Consider the following 15,540-nt stretch of genomic DNA (forward strand, 5'->3'; position numbering starts at 1 on the left):
AAGGTGATGTCATATTACTCCCTTAATTAGGTTGCATTATATGGCAAAAATGATGGGATGTCACTGCATTCAATTACATTATGTGGCAAAGTGGTTGGGTGTCACTCTTGTGATTATGTTTCATTATATAGTACTCGATCTTAACAGACTAGAGAACAAGATTCTTTTTGCTGGCTTGATGAAGTAAGCAGCCATATTGAGGAAGCCTACTTGGCAGTGAATGGTGGGCAGATTCTAAGGATCTGTGTAAGGACAGTCTCTACCCAAGAGCCAGCAAAAGGCTGGGGTCCTTCATCATGTGGCTACAAGGACAGAATTCTGCTAACTACCTGAATGAGTTTGGCAGCAAATTTCTCCCCATTTGAGTCTCCAGTGACAATGCAGCCTGGTTCGCTCCCTGATTGCAGCCTTGCAAACCCCTGAGCAGTGTATGATGAAATTATTATTATTATTTCCTTATGAGGTCTTGTCCTCTTTACCTTTTTGTTTTAGACATTTGTGTGAATTTGGGTAGGGGTTTGGATGTGTCATTATGAACCTCGATCTACTCAGCCTGAATATTTCTACCAGTATAATTATATATTTTTTTGATGAGGAATCTTGCCTTTTTGGTATCTTCAATTTGGACTTGATTTATTCACAAGAATACTGATGCGTCACTGTCCAAATTTGATTTCTGGCTTGATGATGAATGGTGGAGTCCTCAAGGGTTCAAGGAAGAGACCATCAGGAGAGCGTTTGATCTGGAAATTCTGTTTACACGGGAGATTTTTCCTTATGAAATTAATGGATGTAGTGTCTCATAGGAATGGAATGTTTCTTGGCTAAAGGTCCAAAGGTGACCGTTGTGTGCTGGGACATGGGAAATGCGACGGATATTATCCATATCTGTCAACTGGGTAGTTTGTTGATTCCGAGGGAGAGCTTCTGGAACAATGGCAGGAATTAAGGTAAATATACTGCCACCCATATCAATAAAATTTTTACTTGTTTCTCCACTAATAATTAGTGAAAATTCTTCTTGTGAGTTGAAGAGTGAAAGGAGAAATGGGTACTTGATTTGCTGTTAGAACATTGCCTACTATAATTTTTTCCCAATTCTCTTGAATAAAACAGAACAATTATTTTTCCATTGTAATTTCTTCTTACAATGTCTGCAGGTGTCTTTATCAAAAGACTAGTGTTTAATTTTTGGAGTGGGAGCATCTAGTTTTATCTTCAAGGGTATCATCTTATTCTGGGTCTTATACTGCCTTTGTTTTTGGGCTCTTTTGAAATGTGTAATATGGAGTTACGTTGTTTGACAATGTGGTGCCTTCCCAGCCAATTTCTGCTTGTTTATAACATTTTCTGTTTCTGGCTTAAGGCTGTTCACAAGAAGTGAGGAAGATGCTGGGGTCACAACTACTTGAGGGCTTACTCCTGAATGCTAACTGAAGGTAGTAAGAGCCCACCCTGGAAGTCTCCAAGGGGCTTATCCTTCGTCTGCTAGCACAACTGGATTACAGTTACCTGTTTTCACAGGAAAGATTTTGGTAATAGCCTTCAAAAGACTTTGTCCAATATTTACAGTTTCTTTTTTTGTTTTTTTTTTTTTTTTTTGAGACAGAGTCTCTTTCTGTCACCCAGGCTGGAGTGCAGTGGCGCAATCTCGGCTAACTGCAACCTCCACCTCCCGGGTTGAAGCGATTCTCCTGCCTCAGCCTCCCAAGTAGCTGGGACCACATGCCTGAGCCACCATGCCTGACTAATTTTTTTTTTTTTTTTTTAATTTCTAGTAGAGACTGGGTTTCACCATGTTGGCCAGGTCTTGAACTCCTGACCTCAAGTGATCCACCTGCCTCGGCCTCCCAAAGTGTTGGGATTACAGGCGTGTGCCACCACGCCCAGTCATCAACAGTTTTTCTAAACCCCACTGGCTTTCTGTGTATTTGGGATCTGAAGTCACTCTCAGGATATTTGTTTTTCCCTTTTCTAATAGGTCTTCCTATTTCCCTCTCCTTGTTCCCCACTTTGTAACTATCCTTGGTGAAATGATGCCATTTATAAAGAGAAGACCATGAATTTGCATTACATATTTAATGCATTTAAAGAAACAGAAGTCTGACTCTGAGAGACCACAGACTTAGTCTGAGCCAAACTCATGGGAGTCTCCTAATGGCATATTGAATATGTTGTTTGTGTACCTCATGTCTTGGGCTCACAACCTAATGGTTGGCCATCTCTAACTGTAAGCCTGACAGTGCCTTGTTGGTTTTAAGATTTGGAGAGACTATCTCTCCTAGGCCCAGACTTCCATGGACAAAGCAAGTCAAGAAAGGAAAATACTCAAGGTTCCCAGGTAAATTGTGTTCTATTTGGATGATGATCTGATGAAACCTTCTGAACTCACTGGCTTCTAGAGTCAGCATGAAGATGGGCTTATGAAACCTATGCCTGTCTTCTTTCAGGTGAACTTTGACTTATGGACTTAGAATAAAAAATGTTGAGGACACTATATTAGTAATATGGGAGGTTTCTTCCAATATTAAACATTTTCAAATGTGATAAGAAATTCATCGGGTCTTTATTCCTACAGTTCTTGAAAAGGAAATTGGAGCTCTACCCAGTGTGACTCATCTCACCATTGTGGTTGCGGAGACCTCCGAGGGGGTCACTCAGTGGGCCTCAGAGAAGCATGCAGATGCCAAATCTAGGATCTTGAACTGTGGCTTTTAGTGGGCCTCGAACATGTCTCTGTGGGTAATACACTTGGTTTTGCTTGTTCAACAGGTTATTTTGGTTATCTTCTTAGGAGGCTGCATCTGAATTTGCAGCCTCTGTTCTAGTAAATTTGGAAAGTATAGAAAGGTAGAAAGGAGAAAAGAAATCTCATCTTTTCGGTTTTTTTCCTTGTATGCATTAGATGATTTGTAACATCCTATTACACTCTCAAATAATGATTGATTCTCATTATCTGCACTAACGACTGTTTCTGAATTTGTGACGCCACAACTGAACCTGCAGGTTATAGTTTTCAGATAAGCATTTAAAAATAATTTTTAAGGAATGTCCTTTTGTTTCCCTGGGAAATAATTTTTTTTTTTTTTTAATTTTTTATTTTTTATTTTTGAGATGGAGTCTTGCCCTGGAGTGCAGTGGTGCGATCTCAGCTCACTGCAACCTCGGCATCCCGGGTTCAAGCAATTCTCCTGCCTCAGCCTCCTGAGTAATTGGGATTACAGGCATGCACTACCATGTCCAGCTTATTTTGCATTTTTAATAGAGACAGGGTTTCACCACATTGGCCAGGCTGGTCTCAAACTCCTGACCTCAAGTGATCCACCTGCCTTGGCTGCCAAAGTGCTAGGATTATAGGTGTCCAGGTGTGAGCCACTGTGCCTGGTGGAAATAATTTTTTTTGAGACAGAGTCTCACTCTGTTGCCCAGGCTGGAGTACAGTGGTGCAATCTGGACTCACTCCATCCCCGTCTGTCCCCTGGGTTCAAGTGATTCTCCTGCCTCAGCCTCCGGAGTAGCTGGGATTACAGACATGCGCCACCATGCCCGCCTAATTTTTGTATTTTTAGTAATTAGTACTTTTTTAGTAATTTTTGTATTTTTAGTAGAGATGAGGTTTCACCACGTTGGCCAGGCTGGTTTTGAACTCCTGAGCTTGGGTGATCCGCCCTCCTCAGCCTCCCAAAGTGTTGGGATTAGAGGTGTGAGCCACCGTGCCTGACTGGAAATAATTTTTAATACTAGTTTTATTTTTAGTTTGTTTTTATTTCTGATACAAGAGGCTGTACATATTTTTCTTTTAAATTTGGCTATTAATTTAGGTTTCTGGTATAGTGACTCCACATTCACTTGGAGCTACACCATTCACATTTACTAGTTTAGATATATTGAGTATAAGATTAATTTTGAGGATATCTTTGCAGATAGAAGTTTGCTGATGGAAATTAATAGTACCGAATTTTGGAATATCTTGGGTTTTTAGCAACAGTTTTTCATTGGCAGAGTGCATATGCCAATTACAGGTAATTCTGTCTTTTAAAAAATGTTTAGTGTTCTTTAAAATTAGTCTACAGTATTTTTAAGACTAAATTCTTTTCCTTGGTGACTATATTCTACTTTTTTTCTCCAAGTAGTTTCCACCAGTTGTGATGCAATTTTAGTTTGTTACGTTTCTCCTTCAAACATTTGTTCCTTTCTTATTTGAATATTTAGGGTGTTACATGGAGACAGTTTACCCATACTCCTTTAAACCATTGTGTGCAGTATTTGAGTGGTCTTCTGCAACTCTTTTTTTTATGGCTTATTAATCTGACCTTAAATCATCCTTTTCCTTAGAGAAAAACTAATGTTTTAAAATGTAATTATCAAGTAATCATTTGGTATCAAGTATTTACCTTTAACAAATTTAATTTTATTCAACATTTCATTACCTTGATCTCAGGAACTTGAGAGCAGAGTGAAAGGCATGCGCATTAAGATATTGGAGACAGGAATTGGGATCACAGCTCTTTTTTTTTTTTTTTTTTTAAATCAATGAATAACATGCCACAGATCCTGATTTCAAAGAGCTTAAAGCCTCAGGAGGACTGCAAGTATTCAGGCAATTGACTACATTTTGATAATGCTAAGCTCAAGGCGCAGGGGCGTATGCATATAGGATGGGCATTTAACCTAGTTTTAGGGTATCATTGCAGATTTTCCAATGGAAATGATAGCTAAGTGAAACCTGAAGTCTGAGTAGTAGTGAGTTAGCTGAAAAGTGAGATTGATGATGGACACAGCTCTAATGTTAGTGAAAACATCTTATTGCAAAAGCCTGGAGGTGAGAGACAGTGAGAACTCTGGAAAACTGCAGATTTGTAGTATGAGGGGCTGTGGTTAGAAAGTTAGCTAGAGAGAAAATTAGGATCCGGATATGTATGGGCTTGAATGTGATGTAACTTATTTTGAAGGCTATTCTTGTGGTTTTGGGAGCCTCTGAATAATTTCATGCAGAAGAGTTAACGTGACAGAATTGTGGCATTAGAAAACTCATTTTGGTTTGTTGTGTGGAAAATAAATTGGAGCAGAGAAACTTGAAGTTGGTAGTCAAATGAGGATCCTCTTCTAATCCAGGATAGAAACGGCAGACCCCTAAAATAAAGTATCATTTGCAGCAAAGTAGATGGTGTTGAGAAAGACAGTGGAAATGGATTCCATGGGATTATGTGATCTGTTCAATGTCAGATATGAAGTGGAGGGAAGGATCATTGATGATTATTTTACTGCATTTGGTTGTAATACCTATTAGCACACCAGTTTCAGAAGAAATTCATTTAATGTCTTTTAGTTCTAATTGTTCGTTAAGAGGAAATAGTAGTACCCATTTACACCACAGAACAGAGTATAGCCGTGTATTTGAATGAGTGTTGTAAATTAGGCAGTGTAGATTTAAAGTAGTAATTGTTTTTTTATCACCTAATTAGCCAGATTTTAAAAACTGTACTCTTGCTTTAGCAGGAGGAGGCAAATAACTAAAAAAGCTAGTGTGAAGGAAATCATTTAAAAAAGACCCTAAAAACAGAAACCAAAACATTGGAGACAAGCTGTGTCTCAGCAATGAGAAAGTATAACATTAAACATCAGTGTATTTGTCCCTGCTAAACCAAGAATAAGCAGTTTTCCTGATGAAGACTCAAAGGTTTTATATTTTGGAAAAAAAGACTCAATTATTTTTACCATGCTGTTTTTACAATGATAGAAAAGGGTACTAAATTTTAGAAAGCTTTTTTTTTTCTTTGAGACAAAGAGTGTCACTCAGTCACCCAGGCTGGAATGCAGTGGCGCAATCTTGGCTCACTGAGAAGCACCACCTTCTGGTTTCAAGTGATTCTTGTGCCTCAGCCTCTCAAGTAGCTGGGTTTATAGGTGTGGGCTGCCACAGCCGGCTGATTTTTGTGTTTTTAGTAGAGATAGCGTTTTGCCATGTTGCCCAGGCTTGTCTGGAACTCCCGGCCTCAAGTGATCCGCCCCCACGGCCTCCCAAAGTGCTGGAACTGCAGGCATGAGCCACTGTGCCTGGCCGAAAGATTTGAAAGTATATTAAAACAGAAAGAATCTTCTGCCTGACTTTGAGTTAACTGGATTATGTGGAAGCCAGAAAGCCATTCCTGAGCCCAGGATTGTTTAAAAGTTTCCGCTTTACTTTATATATAAATGCAGAATAGTTTGAGGACAGCTTTTAGGGTACAGATATAGCTCTTACCTGTAGTGTCTTGAAACAAATGATTTTCTTTTTTTTAATAAACAGTCACTGATTCCCGTCTAGAACCAGCTGAGGAAAGTAAACTCCTAAGTGGCTTTCATATGAATGGGTAGCGGGATTCTTACCCACAGAGTAGAAAATTAAGGATTGGTAAGTAGGCAGTAGCAAGTGAGAAAGATGTCTGAATCATGAATGGTGGTCGTTGTTGACACTAATACCACTATAAAAATGTATGGGTGTTTAGCATCTGGGAAGAATGATTCGAATGTGCCTGTCTTTGTTGTAGTGTTTTCTGTGCTTCCCTGTGTTTTGCCCTGTTCACCAGCAATACCGAGTTTGTAGATTGTCTGATCCAGTGTATTATAAGAGAGGAAGTACATGTTTTTTCCAGTATTGTAGTGCCAGGATTAGTTCTATGTTATCTAGGTTCAGAAGATGAGTAATGACACAGGATATATAACAAGTAAGGCCAGGCAGGGAAGGTACCAACATGGTAGTTTGGGGTGGTGGGCTGCCCATTGTCTCACAATTACTAACCTTAATTGAGTACCTACTGTGGGTCAGGTACTGTTCTAATGTGTTTCAGCCTTGATTAATTTCATTTTCCTAATAACCCTATGAGATAGATACTGTTATTATGTCCATTTTACAGATGAGGAAACCGAATACCAGAGAGGCACTCTAGTAACTCAGTCACAGTCACAGAAGCAGTATTGGAGTCCAAGCCTTCTGACATAGCGCCTGTGTTCTTTTTTTCTTTGAGACGAAGTCTTGCTCTGTTGCCCATACTGGAGTGCAGTGGCACTATCTTGGCTCACTGCAACTTCCGCCTCCTGAGTAGCTGGGATTACCGGCATGTGCCACCACGCCCGGCTAATTTTTTTGTTTTTTTTTGGTAGAGACGGGATTTCACTATATTGGCCAGGCTGGTCTTGAATTCCTGACCTCAGGTTATCCGCCTGCCTCTGCCTCCCAAAGTGCTGGGATTACAGGCAGGAGCCGTTGTGCCTGGCCAACACCTGAGCTCTTAACTGCAAGGCTTGGTTACCCCACAGGCCATGTTCTAGGTATTAACAAATAAATGACACTTGCAGAAAAGGAACCAGATTTTTGTTAATCTTTTCACATTTTTTTCTGGTTGGTTTTTACTACCATTTAGTTAGTTTTTGTAGCATCATCCACCACTCCCATCATATTCACAGTTAAATAGTACTTTTTACTGTTATTATTCTTGGGTTGGATGATAGAGCCCACTTAATGTGAGTTGTTTTGTAATAGAGGAATAAGAGGAATAAAAGAAATGGGTACTGGTTCGCTTGATTTCTTTCCCTTTTCTCCGTTTCTTAAGCTGCTCTTTTGGCATTGTATTCTTAGTACTTTCCTGTAACTCTTTCCCCATCGGTGCTCAAAAGAGTTAAATAGCTTCAGAACCTGAGTGTGCCTTCCCTCAGGACAAGCTGGAATTACAGAAAGAATGGACCACGGGGATGTATATCACTTAGAAGAATAGAATAAAATGATATCATTGGACTCTTCTTTTTTCCTACCTCCTGATTGGAAACCATCAGGAATACGATCATCTGAGCATTTTTGCTGACACATTTTTAATTTTTTTGTGTACTTTTTGTTTTCTCAATTGTATTACTTGTGATATGAAAATAAAACTATTCTAAACACTTCAAATGAAAAATTTTTAAGGGAAAATGAATAGCATCAAATTTGTTTTATCACTTCTGCTGAAATTTTTATATTTGACTTTTTTTTTTTTTTTCCCAGACAGGGTCTTGCTCCGTTACCCAGGCTGGAGTGCAGTGGTGCCATCTCGGCTCACTGCAACTTCTGCCTCCCAGGTTCAATCAATTCCCCTGCCTCAGCCTCCAGAGTAGCTGGGATTAAAGGTGCGTGCCACCACGCCCGGCTAATTTTTGTATTTTTAGTAAATAACGGGATTTCACCATGTTGGCCAGGCTGGTCTCGAACTCCTGACCTCAGATGATCTGCCTGCCTCAGCCTCCCAAAGTGCTGGGATTACAGGCATGAGCCACCACGCCTGGCATATTTGACTTTTCTTCCACTTTGGGGAGGATTATTGTGTAATGTGTCAGATATTTTCTTTTAATAAATTACAGGATATTATTGAACATTACGTTAACAGAATCTATTGTTCTAAGCCCTTTCCTATTTTCATGTATCGTGTGTCATGTAATCATAGATGTGAGAGCTGTCTTAAGAATACTTTAAAGAGCATTAAGCATAATTAGCTCCACTTTTTCTTTAAATATTGCCAAGCTGTATTTGTGAAGAGATAATGTTGTTTTGTTTAAAATATATTTATTTTATATAAATAAAGAACAAAGGCTGGGCGCGGTGGCTCACTCCTGTAATCCTAGCACTTCAGGAAGCTGAGGTGGGAGGATCACTTGAGGTCAGGAGTTTGAAACCAGCCTGCCAAGATGGTGAAACCCCATCTCTACTAAAAATACAAAAAAATTTAGTCATACGTGGTGGTGTGCGCCTGTAATCCCAGCTACTTGGGAGGCTGAGGCAGGAGAATCGTTTGAACCTGGGAGGTGGAGGTTGCAATGAGCGGGGCTCACTCCATTGCACTCTAGCCTGGGCAACACAGTGAGACTGTTTCTCAAAAAAAAAAACAAAAAAAAAAAGTACAAAGTATATTTAGTAAAATAAAGTTTAACCTTTTACATTTTTATGAAATAAAGTTTGATATCTACACATTGAAATGAGCTGCTTTCTACTGTTTTGTATTATAACTTAAACTTCTGGCTTTTCAATTTGAAAACTTAGTGCCATGTAGAATTTGATTTTTTTTTTCCGAATGCAACACTTTACTTAAAAATTATGGAGTAGAGGCCGGGCGCGGTGGCTCACGCTTATAATCCCAGCACTTTGGGAGGCCGAGGCGGGCAGATCACGAGGTCAGGAGATTGAGACCATGGTGAAACCCCGTCTCTACTGAAAAATACAAAAAATTAGCCGTGCGTGGTGGCGGGCGCCTGTAGTCCCAGCTACTCGGAGAGGCTGAGGCAGGAGAATGGCGTGAACCCGGGAGGCGGAGCTTGCAGTGAGCCGAGATTGCGCCACTGCACTCCAGCCTGGGCGACAGAGCAAGACTCGGTCTCAAAAAAAAAAAAAAAAAAAAAATTTATGGAGTAGAACTGTATTTTTTTAGAAGAGCAGGTTTTATGAAACCTAAAATTCAAACTCTGGAAGTTGCATGATGTGGTGGAAGAAGTGCTGGACTGAGAATCCCGAAAATATTGGGCTTGGTTTTGCTCAATGCCAACAGTATTTCATTGAGTGCACCTTGTTTTAAACTGAAGCAAAACCGTAGTGTAAAAAGTAAAGTAGAGGTTCCTCTTCAAAGACTTTCCTCCCCATCTAATTAGGAATAAATAGTAACTTCTCTTAGAAGCAAAATTTATTCAAAGACCTGTGCTAACATTCTTAAATATCTGCTAGCTGTAATAAAGAAATCAATGTACTTTATGTTCTTAGCTCCCACAATTTAGCCTAAATATTTGCCCTGGCATGCTTATACTGGTCCAAGCAAGCATTAAGTCATAGCCTGTTCCTCTTCCTTATTTGAAGGCGTTTTTACCTTTCTCAGCATTCCACAAGTTACTTCCTCCTTCCTTTGTTCTCCTCTGCTGTTGCCTCTTTTAAAAAGTTCTACGTTGCTAGCCAATTGGGACAAAGACAAAATGTGAGGTCCTGTTCCAGCCAGTGGAAACCAGACACAGCAGTAGGGTGGGCGCCTCAGGTTATAAATGACCCTGTCTCCTTTGTTCAGTGTACTCTCTCTTTTTTTTTTTTTTTTTTTTGAGACAGAGTCTCGCTCTGTCGCCCGGGCTGGAGTGCAGTGGCACAATCTCAGCTCACTGCAAGCTCCGCCTCCCGGGTTCATGCCATTCTCCTGCCTCAGCCTCTCCGAGTAGCTGGGACTACAGGCGCCTGCCACCACGCCTGGCTAATTTTTTTTGTATTTTTAGTAGAGACGGGGTTTCACGGTGGTCTCGATCTCCTGACCTCGTGATCCGCCCGCCTCGGCCTCCAAAAGTGCTGGGATTACAAGCGTGAGCCACCACGCCCGGCCCTGTTCGGTGTACTCTCATGGCAAAACTGCTGGCGAGTGTACCCTTTCTGCAGAAAGTAAAAATGGCCTTGCTGAGGAAATTAAATTTATGTTCCACTGCTATTTCTTTACGGCACTGGGGAACAAGCATTTCTAACAGAAGCCTGTCTGGTTCTTGAGTCCCTGCCCTGAACCTCTGCCTTTGGTTGTCAGTTAACTCACTTAAAAACCGCTGCTCTGGAGATGAATAGTTCTGTTGGCGAGATTGTGTCTTATCCTAACAGACTAATTTTTATGGAAGCTGATGCAGATAGTTGTTTATTCATGGAAGAAAATAATGTGTTGATTGCGTTAATTTGCTAAGCTCTGGGGATTTAGTAGAGAGTAAGACAGCTAGTTGTTGCCCTCATGAAGATTAAGTGTGAAAAGGGCTGTCATAATTGCAGGGCGTGGTGTATGTGATCATGTGGCAATGATACCCAGCCAGGTGGGGGAGGACTGGAAAGGCACTCTAAAGAAAGTGGCAGGCTGGGCGCGGTGGCTCATGCCTGTAATCCCAGCACTTTGGGAAGCCGAGGTGGGCGGATCACCTGAGGTCAGGAGTTTGAGATCAGCCTGGCCAAAAATGGTGAAACCCTGTCTCTACTTAAAATACAAAAATTAGCCGGGTGTGGTGGTGTGCGCCTGTAGTCCCAGCTACTCAGGAGGCTAAGGCAAGAGAATTACTTGAACCCAGGAGGCAAAGGTTGCAGTGAGCTGAGATCGTGCCACTGCACTCTAGCCTGAGTGACAGAGACTCTATCTCAAAAAAAAAAGAACGTGGCATTAGCTGAAACCGGAAGCATGCCACCCTGGACTCTGGCAGGAAATGGTCATTTTCCTGTCACCCAGACTACTGCCTCCCAGCCTGACTCTTCAAATCCCTCTTGCCTCTCAAAGTGTTCATTTGTTTGTTCATTCATTCGTTTATTCTTCCAACAACTGTTGATTGAATAACGACTGTGCCAGGCATGTGCTCGGGATTCAAAATACCTAACTTGAACCAGCAGGACAAGGATTTCTGTTCTTATGGAGCTTACATTTTAATGGGCTAGGGAGGTGCAGAGGGTGGACAGTGCACATGATAAGTAAGCAGATGCTACGCCAGAATTCTCCAGCCTGCAACCAGAGCGAGCCCTTCATTTCCTTGCTCTGAGGCTGCAGTTCAGTTTCTCTCATGTGGCTGTGAGGCCCAGCCTTCCCCTAGCCTCTCTCTTCAGGTCCCAGACACTCTGTTTTTCACTACACTTCTATTTCTTAGGTGTCTTTTCAGTCACCACGCCTGAGAAAGTTTTCAGGAACCTATTTTTGGATTAGAGATCCCCTGTTGTCCCATGCCCTGTTTAAAACTTGTACATAACATGCACCACATAATCATTCCTTAGCTGCTGTGTGGCTGTATTTAAGGTTTGTCTTTTCCACCAGCCTGTAAATTACCTGTTGGACAAGATGATGTCTTTCTTGTTCCGTCCTGTGTCTTCAGGGCCCAGAATTGGGCCTATTGTAATAAAAGCTGGTTTGGTAAAAGGGGAGAGAGTTCCTGGCTGAGGCTGGCTGAACTGAGAAGGCCGTGCAAGGCTGGGGAGCCTGCCTGGGCCTTGGACTGCAGGGTGAGGTGCAAGATGAACAGGGGTGGGGCTGAGACTCATGCTTAGGCAGACAGGATCAAGCATTGAAACCAGCCTAGGGAGTTCAAACTTGGTTTTGAGGCAATGGGATGTCATGAAAAGCTTAAGTGGATTTTGGGGACTCCTAGTTTGTTTTGCTAACATTTAATATTCTCAAAATCATTAATAATTTGATAAACAACTTCAGGCGTGGCTGATTTAATTTTTAAACTATGAAAATATGAAGTATGGAATTATGATTCTTACGGTAAAAAAGTTCAACGTGTACCTAAGAGCATACAACTTTTAATCCTCCCTTTTACATTTATTTATTTATTTATTTATTTTAAATATAGACAAGGTCTTGCGCTGTTGCTTAAGTCAGTACAGAACTCCTGGGCTCAAGCGATCTTCCTGCCTGGGCCCCCTGAGTAGCTGGGATTATAGGCCTGAGTTAGCATGCCCAGCTATCTATCCTACTTTGGAGCAGTAAATTGGTTTCTGTAGCTGTCTAATGCATAAACTTTCCTGTGCATTCAAATTTGTATTTCTGTCTTAACGTAGGTAAGGTCATACTCTATGTACTCCAACTTGCTACCCCCGCCCCCAGTATATACTTTATTTTGCTTATTTTTGCAGTGTAAGAGTTACTGTCTTAAAGCTTAGTTGTCATTCGTCATTGCCTTGTATAGGACCAAGACATCTCGGACCGTGTACCAAATCCCATAAGACCTGGCCAGAACGGGGCCACGCCGTCCATACCTCCTTATCTTGTGCTTTGCTGCCACTTCCTTACTGTGTTTCAGCTTTAGCTGCCTGATATTCTTCCCCTATTAAATTGCTTCCTCATCTAGGATTTTTATATATGTGATTCCCTCTGTCTAGTGTCTTTTCTCCCTGATCTTTCCATGGTAGCTAGCTGTTTATGTTTATGTGTATGTGTGTGCATGTGTGTGTGTGGTTTTAGAGACAGAGTCTCACTTTATTTCCCAGGCAAGAGTGCAGTGGCGCCATCGTGGGTCACTGCAGCTCTGACCTCCTGGGCTCATGCAATCCTCCTGCCTCAGCCTCCCAAGTAGCTGGGACTACAGGTCCCACCACCACACCCAGTAATTTTTGTATTTTTTGTAGAGAGAGAGATCTTGCCATGCTGCCCAGGCTAGTCTCAAACTCCTACCCTCAAGTGATCCTCCCATCTTGGCCTCCGAAAGTGCTGGGATTACAGGTTTGAGCCACTGTGCTTGGCCTTTTTAGATGTCTTTATCCTTAGGTTTAAAATTTTACTCCAGAAGGGCCCTTTCTGAGCAGTCTGTCTGAAACAAGTTCTCCCTAGTATTCTTGCCTCAGTACTCTTTGTTTCTATGTAACATTTATTTTAGTTATCAATTGATTTGTTTATTTTCTGTTTCTCTCATTAGTTTGTAATAAGCTCCATGAGGGCAGAAAATGTATTTCATGTAGTGTTGCTGGGCAGATAGTTATTGAATTAATGTATAAGTGGTTGAATAAGAACATATAGATCAACTGCATTCTTTTTAAAGGCTAATATTTCATTTTATGGGTGTACCAGTCCTTTATTGAAGGCTTATTGTTTTTCAGAATTTTTTTCTTATTAAAACACCACCAACGAATTCAAAATAATGAATTTCTTTGTATGTCTCTCTGTGTCCACTCATGTGGGTATATCTGTAGGATGACTTCCCAGGAGTAAAATTTCGGAACAAAAGATAACGTGTCCTCAAACTTTTGATAGATACTGACAATTTCTTTTAAAAAAGATTATACCATTTTCTACAACACCAGTAATATGAGAAGTATTTAACTTTGTCATCCTGGCCATTATCAGATTTTAATTTGCTAGAGGAAAAGTGAGATCTCATTGTTTTAATTTGTATTTCTGTAATTATGAGCAAGGCTGAGCATAGATACTGTCCTTCTGGAACTGTTTTTCTGTGAGCTTTTAATTTAATCTTTTGTGATGATTGTTGCTCCTTTTTTAAGTTGATTCAGAGTTTGATTAAAATTTTTTAAATTTAGGATGTTATAGGCAACTTTTACAGTGTGATGTCACTTAGTGCCATTGAATTTGGAGCTATATAGGGCTTTTTATCTCCTCAAAAGTAATTTTGTAGAGCCTGATAATAAAACTTCATGTTCTCAAAGACCATATTGGAGCTGAGTGTATAATATTTAGTAGTTTATTATTGAAACAGTAATAGAGCTTTTAATGTCCAGTGCATAATAGGTCCTCAGTAAAGTATTTTTGGATGAATGAGTGACAAGTGAAAAGTTAATTTTAAGGCAGCTTGATTTTATTTGAGAGTTCATTTAGTAGAATTTGATTTTCATAGTAAGAAAACTTAGCATGCTGCTATGTTGAAAGATAAGCTTGCTTTGTTGCATGCTATGGAAGTGTTGGATTTGTGGCAGTGGAATTTTTAGTTTGCTGTGTCAGATATAGATATGGCTTTATATATCCACACACACACAGCTATAACATGTATATACAAATAAGTGACAAAATATGACTAATGAATTTTTGAATTACCTTTTAAAAGTTGCCTGTTAGTTCTCTCAAGTGATGAACTTTTTAGATAGCAGTTTATTTTCTCTCATCACGTTGGAAAGAAATGTTAAAAGTTTTCTTCTAGGTTTATTATAATCCAGTCTTCGTCAGCCATCACTCTTCCTGTATTTTGTTCAAGAGGCACTAATTGTTCGCATTTGGCAGGTTTAACACTTCCTGACAGAGAGGCTATTAAGGGGAAGTATTCTCCAATAACTGTCACTGGCTGGAACAAAGAACCTTCCAACTCAATGTGTGGAAACCACTAACATTCTTAAATGACCCTTTTCATGGATTTTCATCCCTTCAAGCTAAAATTTGGAGAATGTAAGGTCAGGGAAAACAGCAAGGTGTAATAAAGCAGTAAACCTTGATTTTGGAAGGCATAGGGTGGGAGGTATAGATTTATCTCTGACTTGAAAACAATTGTTACTTGGAAAATCTCATTAGCAGATGTGACTGCTTGGAGTAAAAAAAAAAAAAAAAACAACTTAAAACTGATGTCGCTTTCAGGACCGCTTTGAACTTAACAAGCACCTATTTGTGGAGCAGACTGGCTAATGAAAGGAAATTAAATTTTTCTGACAACTTCCCCTGCCAACCTCCTTATTCAGGGGATGTTATTAGGTACTGAAGAACTTTAAGGAAGATTTTTTTTATTAGACATAAGTGAACCAGTTATAAACATCCCCTCTCTCTCCCCTTTCTCGGAGGATTCTGACATAGTTGCTCTGCATTTTAAATGTATTAGCTTAAAAGCTTAAAAAACACTGGGCTTCCCTTCAGCATTTTAGTCATTTTCTAAAAATTCAGTCACACTTACCAGCTGTGGTTTCAAAACAATATTGTCAGTCTTTGTGGTAGTTTAGTTTGTGTCACTGAATTACACAAACACACACACACACACACATACACACACAGACACACACGAAGGAGGCTTAGATTTCAGCATTATCTTTATTGTTATTTGGGGAAATGATTCAGCAGTGTC

At 40.3% G+C, this 15,540-nt stretch overlaps 1 protein-coding gene across 8 annotated transcripts in view; it reads left to right on the forward strand.

Moving 5' to 3' along the window:
- Window positions 1-15,540, forward strand: part of PCCA (propionyl-CoA carboxylase subunit alpha) — a 448,216-nt gene that overhangs the window by 128,506 nt on the left and 304,170 nt on the right. The window lies entirely within an intron of this gene.

Source organism: Hylobates moloch, unplaced genomic scaffold (genome assembly GCF_009828535.3).
Source record: "Hylobates moloch isolate HMO894 unplaced genomic scaffold, HMol_V3 SCAFFOLD_4, whole genome shotgun sequence".
NCBI classification, from domain to species: domain Eukaryota; kingdom Metazoa; phylum Chordata; class Mammalia; order Primates; family Hylobatidae; genus Hylobates; species Hylobates moloch.